Here is a 22,467-nt window from a genome sequence, read left to right as displayed (position 1 = left end):
AGTTCTTTGCATGCACCAATGAAATTGGTGCCACAGTCTGAGTGGATGCTCTTCACCGGACCCCTGATAGCCAAAAATCGTCTGAGCGCATTGATAAAACTCGAAGTGTCAAGGGATTCAATCACTTCAATATGAACAGCCCTCATGCTCAAGCATGTAAAGAGGACAGCCCACCTTTTGTTTCGGGTAACACCTCCTCTTGTGCGTCGCGTAAAGATACTCCAAGGGCCAAACACATCCAAGCCCACATTTGTAAACGGGGGTTCGGTTGAGAGACGTTCAGCTGGGAGATTGGACATTTTTTGCACATTGAGGGGGGCTCTCAACCTTCTACATCTTACACAGTGGCGTATAACAGAGCTCACTCTCTTCCTGCCGCCCACAACTTGTAAAACTGGAACAAAACATACATACAGAGATTACGCTTGGACAATTTTGAACATAGTAATAAATCAAGTAAATTTTTAGCAAACCAACTAAAACAGAATAAAGAGAAAGTAGCTATCTCTTCAGTTACAGACCCCAATGGGAAGGCAACTCATAGCCTAGGAGAGATAAATAGGATATTTAGGGACTTCTATAAAAAATTATACTCACCTAATATTAATCCAACCAATTCTGAAATAGAAGAGTTCTTAAACAACATCGACCTACCAAAATTAAATAATGAACAAATAACGGCATTAGAGTTACCTCTCTCAATAGTAGAACTTCATGATGCACTACAGTGTATGCCTAACGGGAAAGCCCCAGGTCCAGATGGATTTCCAGCAGAATTCTACAAAACATTTTGGCCTCTGCTAGCACCACTATTCCATAGAATGGTTATAGAAATTAAAGAAACTGGCAGCATCCCTCCAAATATGAATTGTGAAGACATTAACCTGCTCCTCAAACCTGACAAAGATCCTGCTCTCCCCTCCAGCTATCGACCAATATCACTTATAAATGCGGACCTTAAAATCATCAGCAAGGCACTGGCTAGTAGAATTGAAAAAGTGACACCTTATATAATACATCCAGATCAAACGGGTTTCAGTCCACTAACAACATGAGCAGACTAATTGGTGTAATAGACTACTGCAACATTCAAAATAAGGAAGCCATAATCATGTCATTGGACGCAGAAAAGGCTTTTGACAGGGTCAACTGGAAATTTCTAATGGCAACCTTACTAAAATTTGGATTTCGTGAGAACTTCGTAACTGGATAAAAATTTTATACAGTTCACCTAAAACCTGCGTAAAAACGAATGATCAAATCTCCCCAAGCTTCACTCTCAGAAGGGGCACTAGGCAAGGTTGTCCACTTTCTCCATCACTATTTGCTATATTTATTGAACCATTGGCAGCAGCAATTCGGAATAATAATAATATCAAAGGTATTCAAACAGCAAGTATAACCCATAAAATTAGTCTTTATGCAGATGATGTATTACTTTTTCTTCAAAATACACAGGGTTCCCTCATGGAGACGATAAGACTCATACAGTAGATAAGTTCTCCTCCATATCAGATTACTCTATTAATTGGAACAAGTCGACTACTCTTCCAATATCTTGTGACTTCCAGTCCAATCCAACTATCCCACTTTAATCTGGGAACATTAGATATCTGGGTATTAACATTTCTGCCAAGCTGTCAGATCTGACGCGATTAAATTACAGTCCGCTGCTTAAAAAGATAGAAGACGACCTTGCATGGTGGAACAATCTACCCACATCACTTCTGGGAAGAGTAGCTACAATCAAAATGATAATCCTACCAAAAATTAACTACATGTTCTCAATGGTTCCGAGTCAACCTCCGCAGACTTGGTTTAAATCAAAATATCTATGGAAATCCAAACCACCACGAATAAGTTTAAAAACTTTACAGAAATCCAAAAACTGTGGGGGTTTGGAGCTTCCCAATTTCTACAACTACTTTCTTGCCAATAGATTGATATATGTCCTAAAATGGACTACGCAAAATAACTTAGACCATAACTGGCTGGATATTGAGCAAACTTTCTGTAATGATATTCGAGTCCGGGACCTGCCATTTATCAGTCATATACTTAAACGACATTGCTGTTTTAAGAGCATAAACATCAGCACATCGCTGACAGTCTGGTGGGAATTTCTTAGAATGAACGAAACTTCACTGGTCCCATGTAAACTGAAACCCATCTGGAACAACCCTGACATCCTGTTAAATAAAAAAGTGATAAACTTCCTGGCTTGGCATAATAAAGGAATCAAGCGCCCCGAACATATAATCCAAGACAATTGCATGATATCATTTGACAAAATTACAGAAACTTATAACATTGAGAAAAACAAATACTTAGAATATCTTCAACTTAAATCAATAATACATAATAGATGGTGCCGTAAGCAATTAGATCTGGAGCTTTCACCTAAAATAACAAACTTCTTAATAACTCCAACTAAAAAACTACTGTCTAGGATTTACGTGCATCTAGCACAATCTGATACAACGCTCTCACTCCCTACCCACAAATGGGAAAGGGATTTACTCATCAATCCAGACACTAACTTCTGGACGCAAATTTGCTTGAATACCTTTCGAATGAATCAGGACTCCAACCTGCAGCTATTACAGTACAAAATTATACAAAGAACACACTACACTGTCATGCCCACAGGGGTGGGGAAGCACAGTGCTTAACAATCACCCTCATTTGCCGGTACAATACTTAAGGCTTAGCGGTACTAACAGCCATTGCGAAGTATTGTTGCCATGTTACGGAGCATTACCAAGCATTCATCTGTCTTGTGTTTCCTCTCCTTTCCCTGCCCGTGTCGCCGTGCCCTGCTGTCTCGCCTGCCCTGCATCCCTGCCTGGTCCCGCTCGTCCTGCCTCCATCCCCGTTCCTGCTTGCCTCACTTGTCCTGCCTGCCTGATCCACTCACCCTGCCTGATCCATCCCTTCGTGTCATCGTCCCGTCTCTCTTTGTAGGACTGATTTACCCGGCTTCGACCCTTCAGCATCCGACCCGACTATTCCCACGGATCTCCCTTTTGGCACTGTGTGTTATCGGCTTTGTTTGTGTGAATATACCTGTCTCCTGCATTTCGGGGTCTGCCTCCTTCCTGGATCGGCCGCGCAACAGAATACTTCGCCCGACAATGGACCCCGCGGAGAGCCAGAGCCTGCAGCAGCAGATCGATCACCTGACCACAGCGGTAACCCAGCTCATGGAAGCTTGCGCTGCGCCGATCGGCTTACCAGCTTCTCCACCCCGGGCGTCTGCATCTGTCCCCGTCGCGATGCCCGAGAAGTATGACGGTACCCCGGATCAATGCCAGGCATTTTTAATGCAATGTGGGCTGTACGTAGAGGAGCACCCAGAGCGGTTTGTGGAAGAAACTGCTCGTATACGCTTTGTGATTTCACTGCTTACCGGGCGCGCGCGTGAATGGGCTACGGCTTTATGGTTGGATGACAGCCCGTTGTTGGATTCAGCACGCGATTTCCAACAAGCGTTTAAAGAGATCTTTAACCATCCAGCCGTGGGACGCAGCCTAGGCGAGAGGTTGTTTGACCTGAAACAGGGGTCACGTCCAGTTGCAGACTTCGCTCTGGAGTTTCGCACCGTGGCTGCAGGCCTCCGGTGGCCGGAGGATGTACTGCGGATTCTTTACCGGCGTGCATTGAATCCGGAGATACAGGACGAGTTAACCTCCCGTGGTACTGCTCTCTCCTTTGAAGAGTACATCGCTCTCTCCGTGACCATTGATAACAGCATCCGTGAACGCTGGAGAAGAAGACCTCGTCCTGTACAAGCCTCCTCCACGCCTATGCCCTCCGAAGAGACCACGGAACCTATGCAGTTGGGTCGGGCCCCCCTCTCCACCCAGGAACGGCACCGAAGGGTTACTCAGGGCTTATGCATGTACTGTGGTGAAGCCGGACATGTGCTGCGTTCCTGTCCCAGCCGACCACCACGACTGGGGACCCACATGAAGGTAGGCACCTCTTCACTTCTTGAGGTTTCACTAGTTCAAGTCACGGTTCCTGTTACCTTAACCGGTGTGGGGGAGGGACAACACGCTCGCGCCCTTGTAGATTCAGGGGCTGCGGGGAACTTCATTAGCCTCTCATTTGCCCGCGACATTGGAGTTCCACTCTTACCTCTCTCTAACCCGGTGGCTGTACTGGGAGTCAATGGTGAACCTCTGCAAGGGGGAACTGTGAGTCAACGAACAGGGCCCATATCCCTCCAGGTCGGCCTGCTCCACACTGAGATCCTGGATTTCCTGGTTCTTCCCAAGGCTAAGGACCCCCTTTTCCTTAGCCACCCGTGGTTGAGGAGACACAACCCCGTCTTCGATTGGTGTAAGGGGGACCTCGTAGCCTGGTCCTCATACTGCTTTCAGAATTGTATGCCTGTGCCTTGCTTTGTTTCTTCCATCGAAAGCCCAGAACCTGAGGACCTTTCCCAGATCCCCGCAGAGTACGTGGATTACCAGGACGTGTTCAGTAAAGAACTCTCCTTCAAGTTACCTCCGCATCGAGAATGTGACTGCTCCATAGACCTCTTGGATGGGGCGACCATGCCTAAAGGCCACGTCTACCCCCTGTCCATAGCAGAGGAGGAGGCTATGGAGACGTATATAAGAGAGGGGCTCATGCAAGGTAGTATTGTTCCCTCAACTTCCCCGATCACAGCTGGTTTCTTCTTCATTAAAAAGAAGGACGGAGGATTACGCCCCTGTATCGACTATAGGGCGCTTAATTCCATCACCGTCAAACGGAGGGAACCCCTGCCTTTAATCCCCTCCGCTCTGGAGCAGCTTCGAAAAGCTGTTATCTTTACCAAGTTGGACCTCCGCAGCGCTTACAATTTGGTAAGGATCCGTCGGGGGGATGAGTGGAAGACCTCATTTATCACCAGTACTGGTCAATATGAGTACCGGGTTATGCCTTATGGGTTGGCCAATAGCCCCTCGATCTTCCAAGCATTCATGAATACTGTCTTCCGGGACATGATCAACCGGTTTGTGGTCGTCTACATAGACGACATTTTAATTTATTCATCATCCCGTGCTCAACATCTCTCCCACGTGCGCCAGGTTCTTCAACGGTTACGCGAATACGTCTCTTCGCCAAAGGAGAGAAATGTGAGTTCCATCAGACCCAAGTACAGTTTTTGGGCTATATCATCCGTCCCGCGGAGGTGGCCATGGATGAGAGCAAGGTAACGGCCATTCTCCAATGGCTGCGTCCTCACAGTCTCAAGGAACTTCAACGGTTTCTGGGGTTTGCTAATTTCTACCGGCGGTTTATTCGTAATTTCAGTCAGGTGGCTGCTCCTCTTACTTCATTAACCAGAGGTCAGAGTTCCGGATTAAGATGGACCCCCGAGGCTGAACATTCTTTCAACCATCTTAAACAGGCATTCAGCTCGGCCCCAGTGCTCCAACAACCCAACCCAGACCTTCCCTTCGAGGTGGAGGTGGACGCGTCCAATGTTGGAGTCGGAGCCATCCTTATCCAACGTCATCCGGTAACGGGGCGTAGGCACCCTTGCGCTTTCCTGTCCAAAAAACTTACCTCGGCTGAACAAAATTATGATGTAGCGAGAACTCCTCGCTATCAAGGTGGCGTTGGAGGAGTGGCGGCATTGGTTGGAGGGTGCTCGTCACCCGTTCCAGGTGTTTACCGACCATAGAAACCTAGAGTACCTACAACAAGCCAAGAGGCTCAACCCACGGCAAGCTAGGTGGGCAATGTCCTTTGCCCGGTTCGATTTTAAAGTTACTTACCTTCCTGGAAAGAAGAACATCAAGGCGGATGCCCTGTCTCGGCAATATGAGCCACCAGAGACAATTTCTTCAGTTGAGACTGTCCTTCCACCCACCTGCTTTGTCGCGCCTATTACCTGGTCCCTAGAGGAGGCACTTTGTCTCGCCAATGAGCGCCAAACGCCACCCCAAGGATGTCCCTCCGGTCGGTGGTATGTACCGTGCCACCTCCAATCTGCTGTGCTGCGGTGGGTTCACACGGCCCCCAGCTCGGGACATCCTGGGGTTCCGACTACTCAACGGTTGGTTTCGCGAAGGTATTGGTGGCCTGGGTGGAGACAGGCCGTTGAGAAATATGTAGCCGCTTGTCCCGACTGCGCTCAATTGAAATCAGCCCATCAACCTCCAGCTGGCCTGCTCCATCCGCTCCCAGTCCCGTCACGTCCGTGGTCTCACCTCGCAGTTGACTTCATCACGGACCTTCCCTCCTCACAGGGCAACACCATCATTCTGACAGTGGTAGATCGATTTTCGAAGATGTGCCGGCTCTTCTCCATGCCCAAGCTCCCTAATGCCACTGATCTCGCCGAGGTACTGATCACAGGGGTCTTTCGCTACTATGGGATGCCAGAGGATATCGTGTCTGACCGAGGTCCCCAATTCTCCTCCCGGGTATTCAGGGCTATTTGCACCACGCTGCATATCTCAGTCAGTCTCACCTCGGCCTATCACCCCCAATCCAATGGTCTGGCCGAGCGGACTAACCAGGAGGTGTCCAAAGCTCTCCGGCTTCTCTGCAAAGACAAACCTCATGAGTGGTCCCGTCACCTGGTCTGGGCAGAATATGCCTTGAATGCTCGAGTTAACCCTACCACTAACATGTCTCCTTTTCAATGTGTCCTGGGGTACAGTCCTCCTCTTTTCCCTTGGGACACACCACCAGGCGACATTCCCCAGGTCGAGGAATGGTACCGCGGAGCCAGCCGAGTGTGGCATCAAACTCGTCGTGCCTTGACCGACCAGGCTGCCAAGCAGAAGACCTAAGCGGACAAACGCAGACGACCAGCACCTCCTTACCGGGTGGGCCAGCAGGTCTGGCTGTCCACCCGCAACCTGAAACTGCCTGCTTGCCGTAAGTTGTCTGCTCGATTCATTGGACCTTTTCGAGTCCTTCGGAGGGTGGGTCCAGATTCCTTCCGACTGGAGCTTCCCAAAGTGTACCGCATATGTCCTACGTTTCATTCCTCTCTCCTCAAACCGGTCCGTTACAGTCCAGCTCACTCGCAGGCACCAGTGGCGGTTCCACCGCCCCCGGCCATGCAGGATGGCTCCCCCATTTATCAGGTCCGGGCCCTCCTGGATTCCCGACGGTGGGCTGGGGGTTTGCAATATCTGGTGGACTGGGAGGGCTTCGGCCCCGAAGAGCGGTCATGCGTTCCAAGGGCCGATATTCTGGATGCTAGTCTATTGGACGACTTCCATCGTATGCACCCGTCCAGGCCAGCGCCACGACCCCGCGGGCGGCCGCGGCGCCTTCATCGCCCTCCAGGAGGTGGCCGTCAGGGGGGGGGTACTGTCACGCCCACAGGGGTGGGGCAGCACAGTGCTTAACAATCACCCTCATTTGCCGGTACAATACTTAAGGCTTAGCGGTACTAACAGCCATTGCGAAGTATTGTTGCCATGTTACGGAGCATTACCAAGCATTCATCTGTCTTGTGTTTCCTCTCCTTTTCCTGCCCGTGTCGCCGTGCCCTGCTGTCTCGCCTGCCCTGCATCCCTGCCTGGTCCCGCTCGTCCTGCCTCCATCCCCGTTCCTGCTTGCCTCGCTTGTCCTGCCTGCCTGATCCACTCACCCTGCCTGATCCATCCCTTCGTGTCATCGTCCCGTCTCTCTTTGTAGGACTGATTTACCCGGCTTCGACCTTTCAGCATCCGACCCGACTATTCCCACGGATCTCCCTTTTGGCACTGTGTGTTATCGGCTTTGTCTGTGTGAATAAACCTGGCTCCTGCATTTCGGGGTCTGCCTCCTTCCTGGATCGGCCGCGCAACATACACAGGGCAGAGGATGTTCCAGATGGGTATCAGAGATACTGACATATGCCTAACTTGTAAGAAGGACGCACCAGATAATTACCTGCATGCTTTCTGGTATTGCACACCGGTCAACGAATTCTGGCAAAGGATTTGTGAAGACTTATCGACACACCTAGGGCATCCCATCCCACCCTCGCCCTCACTCTGCCTGCTTGGGGACCTCACTAACAATAATATGGACATGAATAAATCTTGCATTCTTCTCACAGTACTAACCGTTGCTAAGAAAACAATCCTTCTGAACTGGAAGTCAAAAGAGAATTTAAACATAAATCTGTTCAAAAATCTACTCTTGGATTATGTTTCCATGGAGAGGATGTCTGCCTGTAAGAAAAATCATTTGATCAATTTTGAAGACAGTTGGACTCCAATAATTAATTTTTTAATGTAATGTCGTAAGGGGTGGTGGGGCCTTGCCATCACCATCCCGGGTTGGGGGCTGGGTTGTTGGGGTCCTCTGGTGTTTCTCTTGGCTGAGGGCGCGTGGTCAGTGTCTCTGGGTGGCCGCTGGCCTGTTGGGGGCGGTGCGGGGGATGGGGGGTTCTGCCCGCCCGGGGTGGGTGGCACGCTGTGGGGGGGATCGGGGGGTGGTGCCTCTGGGTTCCGCCTGGGCCGCAGCGCTGGGGTGCGTGGGTTTGGGGGCGTGGGCTCTATCTGCTGGGGCCGCTGCTCCGGCTCCCGGGCGGGTGGTCGCCCGCATGCTGGGGGGCCTGGTCTGCCCAGGCCCGTTGCCTGGTGGGGGTGGGTCGTTGTCTGCCGTTGGCGATTCCGGCGCGGGACCCTCAGGCGCTGTGGGGTGGGGGGAGCCTCTGCCTCGCCTGGGGGGGGGGCCTGGGGTGGCCGGGGGGCGGGGGTCAGCCCACCTGGCTGGACCGGCTCCCCATTTGCCGGGGGGTCTGGGGTTGTCCCGTCCTTGGCTGCTAGCTGGGGTCTCATCTGGTGTGGTGCGGTGGGTCTCTCCCGGTCTGCGCCTTGGGGGGGGGGGGGGGGTTCCCCGCTGCCGGGCTGCTTGTGGTGCCCCTGAACACCTAGGTTGGCCGTCCCTGCCGGCTGTGCGGGGTCGGGGATGGGGACTAATCGGGGCCAGTCGGGGATCTGGCCCCGGTGCCCCTTATTGCTCCCTGGGCCCAACACCACATTTCACACAACACTAGGGCCTTGAGGGGCAGTGGGGAGGCTGGGTCGCTGCGGTGGGCTGGGGCCCCTCCGGTGTGTGGGGGGCCGTCCGCCGGGGGGGGGGGGGGGTCCCGGTTGGTGGGGCCCTTCGGCCCTGGACCCGCCTGCCTCGGTGGGGGGGTTGCGGGTGGGGCTGGGGGGCTCGCCGCCCGTCCTCCCTCTGCGGGCCTCCATGTACGGGGGTTGGCGCCCCCTTAGTCCCTCGCGGGCTCCCTCTCGGGTTGGGCAGGTGGTTGTCTCGGGGATGCATGGCTGTGGGCCCTTGTGCCGGGGGGACGGTAGGGTGGCCTCGGTTGCCTGGATCTCCTGCCTTCGCCTTGGGCCTGGGGGGGTGCTGTAACCTCCCCTGACGGCATCAAATGGCAGCACATCCAATGACAAATCAGGTCACACCTACAGTACACTTGCACATACATACAAGAATGGTTGAGCGATCAATATCATTATTATTATTACTTTTTAGGGTATGTTATAGTTTTAGGATTTGAAATATACATATATAAGGGTAGGATCACGTGTGTGTATGCTACATATATATAATACCGATTTGTCACATTATTAATTATTATTATTATCACTGATGTTGTTATCATTTTTGTTGTTTGATGAGTGTTATGTTTCTTATGGTTGTTTATATTCTGTATTCCCCTGTACTTAATTTTTTTCCATCCCACCTACATTATTAGTGTTATTATTTCTGTATACCTTTTTTTTTTTTTTTTCTCCCCCTCTCCCCATGTTGATTGATGTCTGTTATTGTTACGCTTGTTGTTTCTGTATCCCCCCCTGTTTTTCTTTTTATTTTCCTTTTTCCACGGTACCGGTGAGTTCGGAACGGCCACACTCTTTGCTCTTGAATGTAATGTAAAATAAAGTTGTCAACAACAACAACAACAAACAACAAATTTATTTTTGTATAGCGCATTATCACAACATTACATTGTCCCAAAGCGCTTTACAGCATCCCCACCCAAAGCCCCCAGTGAGTAAGCCATAGGCGACAGTGGCAAGGAAAAACTCCCCAGAAGGAAGAAACCTTGGGAGGGACCAGACTCAAAGGGGGAGCCCATCCTCCAGGGGCCGGCAGGGAGAGTCAAATACAGTTAAATTTGAAACACAAACGGGGAGCAGGGGGGAGATGACAAGCCGGTGCCACCACTCCCTCCAATCGCCAGGCAGCCAGAAGGCAGGGAGCGGGTCATACAAGGAAGATGACACAGGCAGAACGGCGAGCTGGATGCACGGACGTCATTGGTAGTGGTGACGTCACATGTTGCAGGGTGTGCTGGACATCTTGATAGATTGAAGATTAACTGGGAGTGAGAAGCTAGCTAGAGCTAGAACTAGTGTCCCTATAAGCTAAAGTATAGGTGTGTTTTTAGTCTAGACTTGAATATTGAAAGTGAGCCTGAAACCCGCACATCCGGTGGAAGACCGTTCCACAGCTGAGGAGCTCTATAGGAGAAAGCTCTGCAGCCTGCCGTAGATCTTTCTACCCTAGGTACTAACAGATATCCCGCACCTTGAGATCGAAGCAAGCATGGGGGATTGTATGTGGTCAGCAGATTATTAAGATAGTCTGGTGCAAGGCCATTCAGTGCTTTATAGGTTAAGAGCAGTATTTTATAGTCAATCCGAGACTTAACTGGTAACCAATGAAGGGAGGATAAGACTGGTGTAATGTGATCAAATTTTTTAGTGTTTGTGAGAACTCTGGCTGCCGCATTTTGTACCAGCTGAAGTTTATGTAAGGATCCAGACGGGCAAGCAGAAAGGAGGGCATTACAGTAGTCCAGTCTGGAAGTTACGAAGGCATGTATTAATTTTTCTGCATCACGAAGTGAGAGCATCTTACAAAGCATGGCTATGTTTCGTAGATGATAAAACGCAGTTGTAGTAATGCTTCTTATGTGAGCATCAAAACATAGATCTGAATCTACTAGAACACCAAGATTTCTAACCACTGTGTTAGGTTGTGTAGGAAGGCCACTAATGCTGAGGTGGTGAAACTTATTTCATGCAGCCTTGGGACCAATCACCAGTACTTCTGTTTTTTCTGTGTTTAACATTAGAAATTTTTTTGCCATCCAGCACCGAATATCTAACAGACAATCTTCTAACCGAGATAGGAGTGATGTATCATCAGGGTTAACAGATATATATAACTGTGTATCATCTGCATAACAATGAAACCCAACACCATGTTTTCTAATAATGTTACCAAGCAGTAGCATGTATAGGGTAAACAGTAGTGGGCCCAGTACTGATCCCTGTGGGACACCGTATGTGACTTTGGTGGCCTTGGATGATTCGTTGTTCACATGTGCATACTGATAGCGATCAGTTAAATATGAGCGGAACCAAGAGAGTGCTGTCCCTGTAATACCAACTACACCTTCTAACCGGTCCATGAGGATATTATGGTCCACAGTATCAAATGCTGCAGTTAAATCTAGTAGTACCAACAGCGATATCAAGTCGGAAGCCATAAGTAAATCATTCATTACTTTGACTAGAGCAGTTTCTGTGCTATGGTTTGGTCTAAAGCCAGACTGATATAATTCATTAGTATTATTTTTTTGTAGGAAAGAAGACAATTGACGAACTACAACCTTTTCCATGATCTTTGAAATGAAAGGAAGATTTGAGATTGGTCTATAGTTTCCTAAAACACTAGGTTCAAGATTTGGTTTCTTTAGAACGGGTCTAATAACAGCCATTTTAAAAGGTTTAGGAACATATCCAAGCTTAAGAGAAGAGTTTAACACATTTAACAGGGTATTGCTAATCTCTGGTGCGATTTCCTTGAAAAATTTTGTAGGAATTGGGTCTATGAGGCTTGTAGAGGATTTACAGGAGGAAATTAAGCTCAGGAGTTCTGGGTGTTTTATAAGTGTATTAGGATGAATTCGCGGACGATTACGTCACCCACGTGACATGGAATTAACTTTACTATAATATTCTGGAAAGTTGTAATTGTGGATTAATTCCGATCGCGTGTGGACTGATCGTCCTGAAATTAAGATCAATCGTCCATGATTCACCCCGAATGTTACTAAACTGCACGAACATGTTATTTACCGATCCCCTGTAAAACCTAATTTTGCCATAAATAACTTGGGCTCATAAAGAGAAGCCAGGATGCTCATCTGGGCCATTAGATCGGCATGCAGGATGCTTATCTTGGTTTCGGGAGATAGGGTGGGGGGTCGGTATACAGCACACTGTATTGCCTTTAGGGGGGAACAGGGAGGCATTGCGCAAGGACGCCTATTGTAGTATGTTATCGCAAGCAGCATCACTCGGACAAAAGGGGCAATTGGAGCACACTATATTGTCTGGGGGGAAGGGGTGAGCCTGGCCAGCTTACCCCCTGCCCACATGCAACTCTAAATTTAGTATAAAGGAAGGGGGAGATCCCAGTACTGACCGGAGTTCAGCCGTGGGATAGAGCGCGCATCGCCCGGCACTTTCTCGGAACTCACGTGTTGGTCTCCTGCCAGGACTGAAAGGGCTCCCCAGTCCATGAAGGTGGGTGATGATAGCACGTCCGAGTGTAAATAGCTTTACAACTGCTTATGCTTTCCCCTGATTGTTGCGAGTAAATTATCGCCGCTTGTGATAATATTTCGTAACTTTTTATGTTTCCTTGCGTCTTGTATGTGTAATTGCTTCTTTTCTATATATATTCATACCTTTCCACCTAATACTATTAGCTATAAGATATATATTATTTGATATCCGTTGTAGTACGAGTTGTTTTGCATTGCCTTCAATATGATAGCTCAGTATTGGTGTTAATGCGAGATAATTTTGTATTACTTATTAAAGTGTATTTGAGTGAACCTAAGCGTGCCTGTTTGTTCCTTCGAGAGCCCTATATCCCTCTCTCATCCATTTTAAGACAATAGGAATGAAAGATTCAAAAGTCTCATTATTGATAGGCATAAGACTAGCAGGAGTCTGGCAGTCATAGGTAGCTAAGGACGTGCACTGGATGGTCCGTCTAATTTTAGTTATTTTTCCATTAAAGAATGTAATAAAGTCATTACTCTTAAGAGATTATGGGACTTGCGAGTTCAATGGAGAATTCTGTGTTAACCTAGCCACGGATTCAAATAGGAATTTTGGATTGTTTTTGTTCCCGTCTATTAATCTGGAGAGATACACAGACCTAACAGTCACTAGTGCTTGTCTGTATTTAGACAGGCTCTCTTTCCATGCAGATTTGAAAACTTCTAGTTTAGTTGAGCGCCATTTGCGCTCTAGCTTACGTGTTGCCTGTTTGAGTTCACATGTATGATCAGAGTACCAGGGGGCAGGTTTCTTATCTCTATGCTTTGTCCTCCGAAGAGGGGGGGTGGTGGGCAATAAAGAAAAAAATATATATTTCCTCCGCTGTGTGTGTGTGTGTGTGTGTGTGTGTGTATATATATATATATATATATATATATATATATATATATATATATATATATACACCTGTATATACAGTAGTACATTAAAATGGACAGGACGTCAACTCCAGCAAACCATGATCCAGTGGCATTGGCAATTATTCCAATGACCCAAAAAAACAGGAAAACATTCTTCTCTGGTTTGTAGTCCTTCTCCAGACTTTATGCATTTAAGTATTTGAGTAGGAGTATGTAACTAGGCCTGATCCACAAGCTACCATCCCCATTCCACCTGTCCCATCAGATCAGTCAGATAAATCAGGTTATGACCTATTATTTCACTGAGTCCTAGGAGTTACACTTTTATTAAGAAATAAATGATCCACCATTCATTGTACACTTAAAAATTAATTTTAAAAGTATTCAAAGTAGCTGAAACTTCCCCAGATTCATAGGTGAGGTCATCGAAAGAGAGGATTGATGGTATGCAACCTTGTATGTCTTCATGCCAGTTTAAATTTTATTTCACATTTATTACTCAACAAAAGCTTTGATACATGTCTTTCATTTATCCCCTTAACGCTGACAAAAATGTTCAAATCATTGAGTAGTGGAGTGTTTTATCACTCAGGTTTCATATAGTTTAATTAAGTCTATGTAGGCAGCCTCAGCTTTTGCAGCAGAAGGTTATACTTGTCATTTTTCAACATTTTATCTGTAACTAGCAACTTATTATTTGAAAGGATTGTAATGGCAGCCTAACTGAAGGTCTTTGCTGAGTATTGTTCTGAGGTAGCTGCCTTTTGCAAGCTTAGATTTGTCTGCCTGGTTTGGTTCTCATCACCTGTTTTTGTCTTCTGGTTTTGGTAATTGGTTCTGGCTCCTTAATTCTCTTCATTCTGATTCCAATCTATGATCGTCCCTTTGGGAACCATTATTTCAAAATTCTGTGCTCATCGCACGGCACTGCTTTTGGATACCATTCTGCATAAGGAGCCAAAATGTCCAAAAATCCACCATTTTTTTATAAGCAGCAGGTGACAAAGTGACTAAGACCATGCAGTTGTGTGTGTATATATATATATATATATGACTGCTGTTGATTGCACTTGAATGACCTTACTCCGTGTGAAGTATCCAGCTGTTTAAATTTGCTTAAAATTTTACTATTGTTAAAATCATCACCTAAGCAACTAAATGAGAATATAAAATTTGGCAGCAGCACAATGTTTAACTGCTGCAAGCAGCTAGAAAATGAAATAAAGCAGGGTTTTCCCAGACTGTGTCACACCTCTTGTCTTGTGCCAGTCGTTGATGATAACGTCTTGCAGTAATCAAAGTAAAGTGTGCAGCTCAGTCAGAAATCAGAACAGGCGCAGAAGCAGGTCATGTTTTGTGGCAGTATTTCCTGTTTTTTTTCTGCATTCTCTTTCAGGTTGCTGGGTTGTTTTGTGTACCTTGACTTTCTTGGTTATCTAGTTTCTGAGATTGGCCATTTCTGTTTAAAGTTCCCCATCCCAATTTGTGTTCCAGTTTCTCGTTAACAAGATGCCTTTATTTTGGACTCCCTGCTGTCTTCCCTAGGTTACGCTTTCTCCAAGGCCACTTCCTTGCAGAGGTATCTGAAGCCAGTCTCCTACAATGCAGCTGTGTTTTGATTACCATGCCGCTGAAAGTTGTCACAGAAGATCAGAGACATGGACGCTAATTTGCTGTGCAAAGCAATGTGACTTGTCAGTTTTTGACCAAGTAGAAGACAGTGGTTTATGGGCCCTATTATGCTCCTGTCCCCCTCAAGTGTAAATCTCCAGACTGCCTTGAAACCGAAGGTATGCAGGTAGAATAAATTACACAAGTGATCCATCGTACAATCTTTCAGAGGTGGTATCTTTTTGACAAGGGGTTCTGCATTTCACTTGTTCTTCAATGTGACTTTACACTAGAGTTTAGATTCTCTGCCCGAGCCCGAGCCCAGACCCGACCCAACCCGACCCGTGGGCCGGGTCGGGCCGATATTTCCTGCCACTATCTTCGGGCCGGGCCGGGCTGGGCGGGGCCATGATCAAGCATTTGTGTGTGTTTTTTTTTTTTTTAAATCATTACTTAATTAGCCTAATTGGGTGGAGAGCTATGCCATAATTATAAATGTAGCTCCCTCCCGTAAGACACGAGCACAAGAGTCCTTTGCATTTAACTGAGCCGACGGTTTATTCGAAAGACAGTGGCTTCGTTATTATCACCATCATGGCAGACGTGAGAACTAAATACAGATACGGAAACACAAAATCAAGCACATTTACTTACAATATTAGCTAACAAACATTGAAATTCAAATGAAATATAAACATAAATAACAATAAAGACAGCTTAGAGAATTCATATACAGTTAACACGAACCTCAGTTAGCATTTACATTTACATGGCTAAATACAACAAACTTAACTAAAACTTAATTAACACATACCTCGTTGACTGCTTACGGAAGGATTTAACCTTTTTCTTAACCCTTTACTTAAAGTTCGATGCCGAGCACACAAACTGGTTCCAGCAGCAAGCGAACTGGATAAGTGAAAATGTGCTTTTCTTCTAAACGTGTCTCAAAAATCCATTCTGAATAAACAAACAATGCAGTTTACATGCTTCGTCCTTGTTGCATTTTTCATTAAGATAAATCTAAACTAATTTCTGTAGTTCAAACAACTTAGAATTGTAGTTGAGAACGTCTGTTACAACGGCTCACGTATTAAAAAATAGTCGGGTTTAAATCGGGCTCGGGCTCATAATTACAGTTAATGTGTCGGACCGGGTCGGGCTCGGACACAAGGTGCACGGGCTCGGGTAGGGTCGGGTTTAATTTTTTGGGCCCGATCTAAGCTCTACTTTACACACAAGCACAGTTTAGCATCTTTTACTTTTTCTTTCCCTCAGTGATTGTGCCACATTCTTTCATGGCAGGTGTTGTATAGTGATAGATCAGTGAAGCAAGAAATGGAACCTGTATTAGGAGAATCTCTTGCTAAATACTAAGGATTCAATAGTCTATCCTCTGTCAAGCGCATTTCCCCTGCATACTAACATGCTCTTCAGTCCATTTATTTTAGTGTTACATTATATAGCACTTTGGAGTTCCTAAATTGCCCGTAGGTGTGCATGTGTGGGTGACTGGTGTGTGAGTGTGCCCTGCGATGGGCTGGCCCCCCGTCCAGGGTTGTTCCATGCCTCGTGCCCATTGCTTCTGGGATAGGCTCCGGACCCCCTGCGACCCAGTAGGATGGATGGATGGATTATATAGCACTTGGTTCAAGCTTAGTTCAAACTGATGAAGCAAATAGAGCATCCAACTGGCATTACAACAAAATGAGAGTCAAAAAATGAACATACTTTATTTGCACAAGGACATGTACACTGGAATGCTTCTCTTTGCTGACCCCATCTTGCTCTCCATAGCTTGGGGGGGTCACAGTGCAGGGTCACTGTAATATACAACGCATATATATGAAATGCAAACTGAGACAAGGATTCTTGTCATCATGATATTATGTATAAATGCCTTATTGAAAAGTGTGCTTTATAATTCCCTCGTAATACTTCCCTCGTCTTGATATTAACAGCAAACTGCAGATAAGACTGATGATTAAAATCTTTTCAAGATATTGGAGACTCGGTTTTCCCTTACTGTAAAATCTGTAATGACTCACAGATCATCTACGTAATACACTAGTTAAGAAGCTTAAATCCTCTTCATCTTTTGAAAATATGCAGTAACATGCCAGTTAAATCCTTGAAAGGCTGTTCATTACAATATTAGCAACTTTCAACTGCCACTTTGTATAATATATTTCACAGTAAAAAGTAAATAAAAACTAAATAATAATGGTATTATATAATTTTTGTTTTATATAATGAATTAACAAATTAAAAAATTGAAGAGAATGGCGTTTGTAAACAAATGGTATCAATGTTGAAAATACTTGTGGTTCTTTAAGAGGAAGGATATCAAATATTTGAAAATGGCGAAGTACTTTGAACTGTAGACCTACAGCTGTGACACTTTACTTGCCATATCACAGAAAGAAATAGTAAAACAAATCATTGTAGAATTCTTTACAAAGTCTTTTGGGCCATAACAAAACACATCACAGCTTGAAACATGCAAGCTGTAACATTCTGCTTAAGAATTGCGTCTCTTCCTTACTTGGAGGAAAACAATTAAATCTAATTACTGTAACATTATTGTATGCTGTATTAAAGAGCTTCCTAAAAATTGTAAAATTGTGTTACTATGCTATACCTGTCATACAGAAAAGATATTTATCTTGTCCTCTATGCAATAGAACTGGGTGACCCAGAGCTATGCTGGTTTCGTTTTGCCAACCTCTTTATCAATCCAGATTAAAAGATTATGTTAAATGTTCATTTTTCTCATGACTACTTACAATAGTCATTTTTTTGCAAGAAAAGTGTTCTTGCACATTGTAAAAGTATTTTATTGATCACAAAAGAAAAGAAAAGAAAAGAAGCTTGCAAACTGGGGTTACATCCAAAGTCCAGAGCACTTACCCTGATATTTGTCACTATATAATGACTGTCAGCTCATACAATTGATTCTGGACTAACACAGCCAACACCAAATTGAAGTTTCAGAATCTTTCTCTGAAAAGGAGTGAACGTGATAACATCTTTCGGCATTCAGTGGAAATATTTAATACAGGGCAATATGTGTTGCCTTTAGCAGTGGGTCATCATTTATATTACGTGTTTTGTATGTGTAATCTACTTACTAGGTCAGGATAATTTCTCTCTGTCCACCAATATCATTACATTTTATTTACACAACTGAATCTGTCATGGGTACTGTATATCACCATGGCAACAGAAAAACCATTCAAAGAGAGTGGGTAAGTTTTAAAGAGATGTGGCAATATAGTGTTCGGAGCAAGACAAAAGTATCTCTTGAAGACAGACACCATTTCTACACCGGGTGCTTAAGAGACACTTTTATTTTGGTTTATGTCTGAGGATCAAACAGTAAATCAAACATTTGAGGTGATATGACCCTACATAAAGGTAAACGAACCATGGAGGAAACACCTATCAGTGCTCCTGTATATTTACCGATAAACAGATTAACAAATGACTTCAGTAGATAACAATGTAAGGTTCTTTCATTCTCACACTAAGGGGTCGATTCTCCCATTCACATTAGTCAAAAAACGCATATTAAGGTAATATATTCAAGAGTGGATAGATGATTACATTTTTCATGTTTATATCATTTTCAAGATTGTAAAACTTACATCGATTAAAATATAACTTTAATCAATTAAAATACAGCCACGGGAGGTGATTAACAGGGCACTACAGCCTGAATAGATGCTTTGGCCACATTTAACATCAAATGTTGCATTACAATATCTACAAGTATAGAAGCACTTTGTGTATGTATGGCTTTATAACATCTAAGTGACTGTATAAGGGCCTAGGGACTATGGACACTACAGTACCACCTGTGTCTTTTTTCTGGCCTCAGTAGTGGAAGGAATATTGCATCATTACACCAAATTTCATGATTCTCAGTCGTATACAAGGGTAATTATAGCTTGCAGAAATTTAATTGGCCGATGTCAGCCATGTTAGAAGAATATATGAACTTTCATTATGCGATTAGTTGGGACATCTGGCTGTGGACATGACACAAAATTTCATCTTTTTATGTCTGACGCTATATAATGATATATATGATAAATAAGCTATTTTCAGTTATAATACCCTCTACTGGGTGCTTTTTACGAAATTTGGGAAGTGGCTTCAGAATGCCGTACCAACTATGTAACCTCCTGAGACCCCACCCATTCATTTATGTCCATTGCAGTGGACATTTTGTTTATGCATATATCTTTTCAGTGATGTAAGGAAACATATTTATTCCTGTTGTACACTAAAGAAGACATACTGTGAAATTAAAAACAAAAATAAATTTGAAAAAAGTCTTCCTCCAAAGACATAGAAAATCACAATGAACCTAAAACTGAAGGACATTTTTTTCCTTGGGTCTCAGAAGGATATAGCACATTTGGTGAGAATCAAATGTTTTTGATGAGGTATCTTGTCATTAAATGCAAAAAGGCCATGCCCATAAATTCCTTGGTCTATAGAAGGGCTATTCAAATCTGGCCCTCGATTCCAAATCCAGGCCTTGTTTTCAGTTCTCCCAGGCAGTTAGTTTAATAGGTCATTTTCATCAGAGGTAATTTTATATGGGTTTTGTAGTATTTTTCATGCTGATTTCAAATCTGTGTTTATTTTTTCTCTAGCACGTGAAGTTTTTGTGATGAAGCTATATGTAGTATGATATTATGTACATGTAGTCTGCCTAAGTTTATTACAACAGTTGTCTGTCTTTATCTTATAGACGGCATCACCGTTCTGTATAGGTGACTAGATATTGAGTTATGTTTTATTGACACTTGCCTAGTTGTGATTCGAGTATAATTAATTTGACCTAGTGTGCATGTCTTGTGAATACAACTTAGTTTGGTGGGAAACACAGGTAGTTGTGCCTAATGTTTCGCTTTGCTGACGTAAGCTTCTTGACAAATTTTTTATTATTTCTGGAATCGTTGCAAAAGAAATACTAAATCTAATTCTCGAATTTTGGGTCATCATCCTGGAAATCAAAGGTAGCAGTGACAGACAGCATCAATTGTGTTCAGTTTCTGCCTCTGGTTGATCCACGTAAAGTATTTTTACCTGCTCTCCATAGCAAGCTGGGCTTAATAAAGAACCTTGTCAAGGCCATGGGTAAAGTTAATTCACAAGGTTTTCAATAACTGGCTGAGAAGTTCCCAAACATAAGCGCTGCAAAACTTAAGGAAGGGATATTTATAGGTGCACCGATCAAGTCTGTTTTGCAGGATGAAGCTTTTAGGAAATCGCTATCAGCATCTGAGCTAGAAGCTTGGGATGCATTCAAGTGGCTATGCAAAAACTTTCTGGGAAACCACAAGTCTCCAGCATACAAGGAAAGAGTTCAGAATCTGTTTGATTCATACCAGAAACTGGGCTGTCGAATGTCAAAATACACTTCTTGCACTCCCATTTAGAGTTCTTTCCAGAGAATCTTGGTATGGTGAGTGATGAGCAAGGAGAATGTTTTCATCAAGACATTCAGTCAATGGTGCATCGATACCAAGGTTTCTGGAATGAAAGCATGATGGCCAACTACTGCTGGATGCTGTACCGCGACAATCCAGACATGGTGTACACAAGAAAATCAAACTCAAAGCGTTTTTGAAGAAACAATGGTGGTTAACAAACACTTTTCAATTACTTTATGCCCACTGTCTGTTTATTTGATTTTGCTCTAGAGATATTTTACTCTATACTACAGTAATGCTTTTGTTTTAGTACACAATACTTAATAATTACGGTATTAACTAGCATTACTCATAACTGAAAAAGTTGACGTGACAGAAAAAAACTGAAAAGAGATATGGAAGCACCGTAGGAAACTGATTTAGAAAAATGTGTTTTGGTCTCTGATGATTTAAAAAAATGTTTTTTTGTTGTCCTGTGTAATCACTCATTCTGATTGGCCGCAGAGGCTTCACACCCGGCTCACGGGTGAAGGAAGGCTGGAAAATCAGCAGTGCTCGGCCCTATTGGACCGTGATTTGAATAGTCCTGGTCTACAGCATCAGAACGATTTGTCCGATCAAAATCCTATGGACATTCTTTTAGGCTGTATGGGCTCAAGATGGTACAATTCAAATTTTGTGTGAATCAAGTCAACGGTCTAGGACAAGTTTGAAAAATTAGATTTTTAGATAATTCTGCTTGCCTGAGTAGTGGGGGGAATTCTGCACCATTCCACCAAATTTGGTGGTTCTACATCTTATGGTCTCTACTCCCCATTTCGTTTTAGTGCAGAAGAAGAAAAATCCTAATAATAAAATAAGCTTCCAGCACTGCATCCTTGGACCCCTAATAATTTGTGATTAGTAGTTAAAAAAATCCATATTTTGAATATTGATTGCTATTAACGGTTAGCGAAGTGGTTATTACAGATTAGAGATGCAGCTATTACTGAAAATTTCAAAGGATGTAATGTGTATGATGCATCCAACAGACAGTAAATATAAAGGTACCCTGGAGCCAACTTCAAATGACCAAAGAACAGCAACTTCCTGTTTTACGACATCAGCTAAAGGTAAAGATCATTTTGTGCAGCATGAAACTTACTTTGCATGTCTCTAAAACACATTAAAATATTTAAATATTAACTGAAAAGTGTAGTATTTCACTGGCAAATGCATTTGTTGAGATAAACCTGTTTTCAAAAGGGACCTATTGTGCATTCTTCTGTACCCATTATCATATTTATTTTAGATGTAATTGACCAATTCCATTTAACAGCATTTTTAGTTCAATTATTTTATTCGTCCTGATTAATACAGATTTCAATGCTCAATCTGAATTTCTAATTATCTTATTGTACTTCACTACATTGTTTTGCTATCATGTCATGTTGTGTTTTTTGAAAAGAATGACAATAATCCTGTCATCAAATTGATCCTACCTATTATCAAAAATACTATGAAGTAGCTTTCCTCGAGGTTTTCCCAACCTTGCAAACAAACAGTCTAGGACAAGGGTCTCCAATTCCGGTCCTGGAGAGCTACTATCCAGTAGGTTTTCTGTCCCACTTGGCTTCTGATGAGCCACACCTGTTCCTGGTATTTACCTGAGAACAGGTGAGGCTCATCAGAAGCCAGGTAGGATAGAAAACCTACTGGGTGGTAGCTCTCCAGGACCGGAGTTGGAGACCCCTGGTCTAGGAACATAATTTCCTTTCATATAGCTACTTAAAATGTAAAGAAATGTGAAACACTGTAATCTATCATAGCATTGGTTTGCCATCTCACTCTATAAGAAACTCTGTCTCCTTAATCCTCTTTTCTAGCAAGAGTAAAAACACACACTCTCGCTCTCTCTCTCTCTCTGTCACACATACATCAAGGGGCAGACCAAAAACCATAGCT

General features: G+C 44.2%; 1 pseudogene; it reads right to left on the bottom strand.

The window, feature by feature from the left end:
* Positions 1–10,381: 10,381 nt before the first annotated feature.
* The window catches only part of LOC140578280 (uncharacterized), a 29,700-nt pseudogene continuing 17,614 nt past the window's right edge, over positions 10,382–22,467 (bottom strand).

This window comes from Paramormyrops kingsleyae, chromosome 13 (genome assembly GCF_048594095.1).
Source record: "Paramormyrops kingsleyae isolate MSU_618 chromosome 13, PKINGS_0.4, whole genome shotgun sequence".
Taxonomy (NCBI): domain Eukaryota; kingdom Metazoa; phylum Chordata; class Actinopteri; order Osteoglossiformes; family Mormyridae; genus Paramormyrops; species Paramormyrops kingsleyae.
Note: the sequence above shows the minus strand (reverse complement) of the source record. Positions and strands in the feature narration are given on the sequence as shown.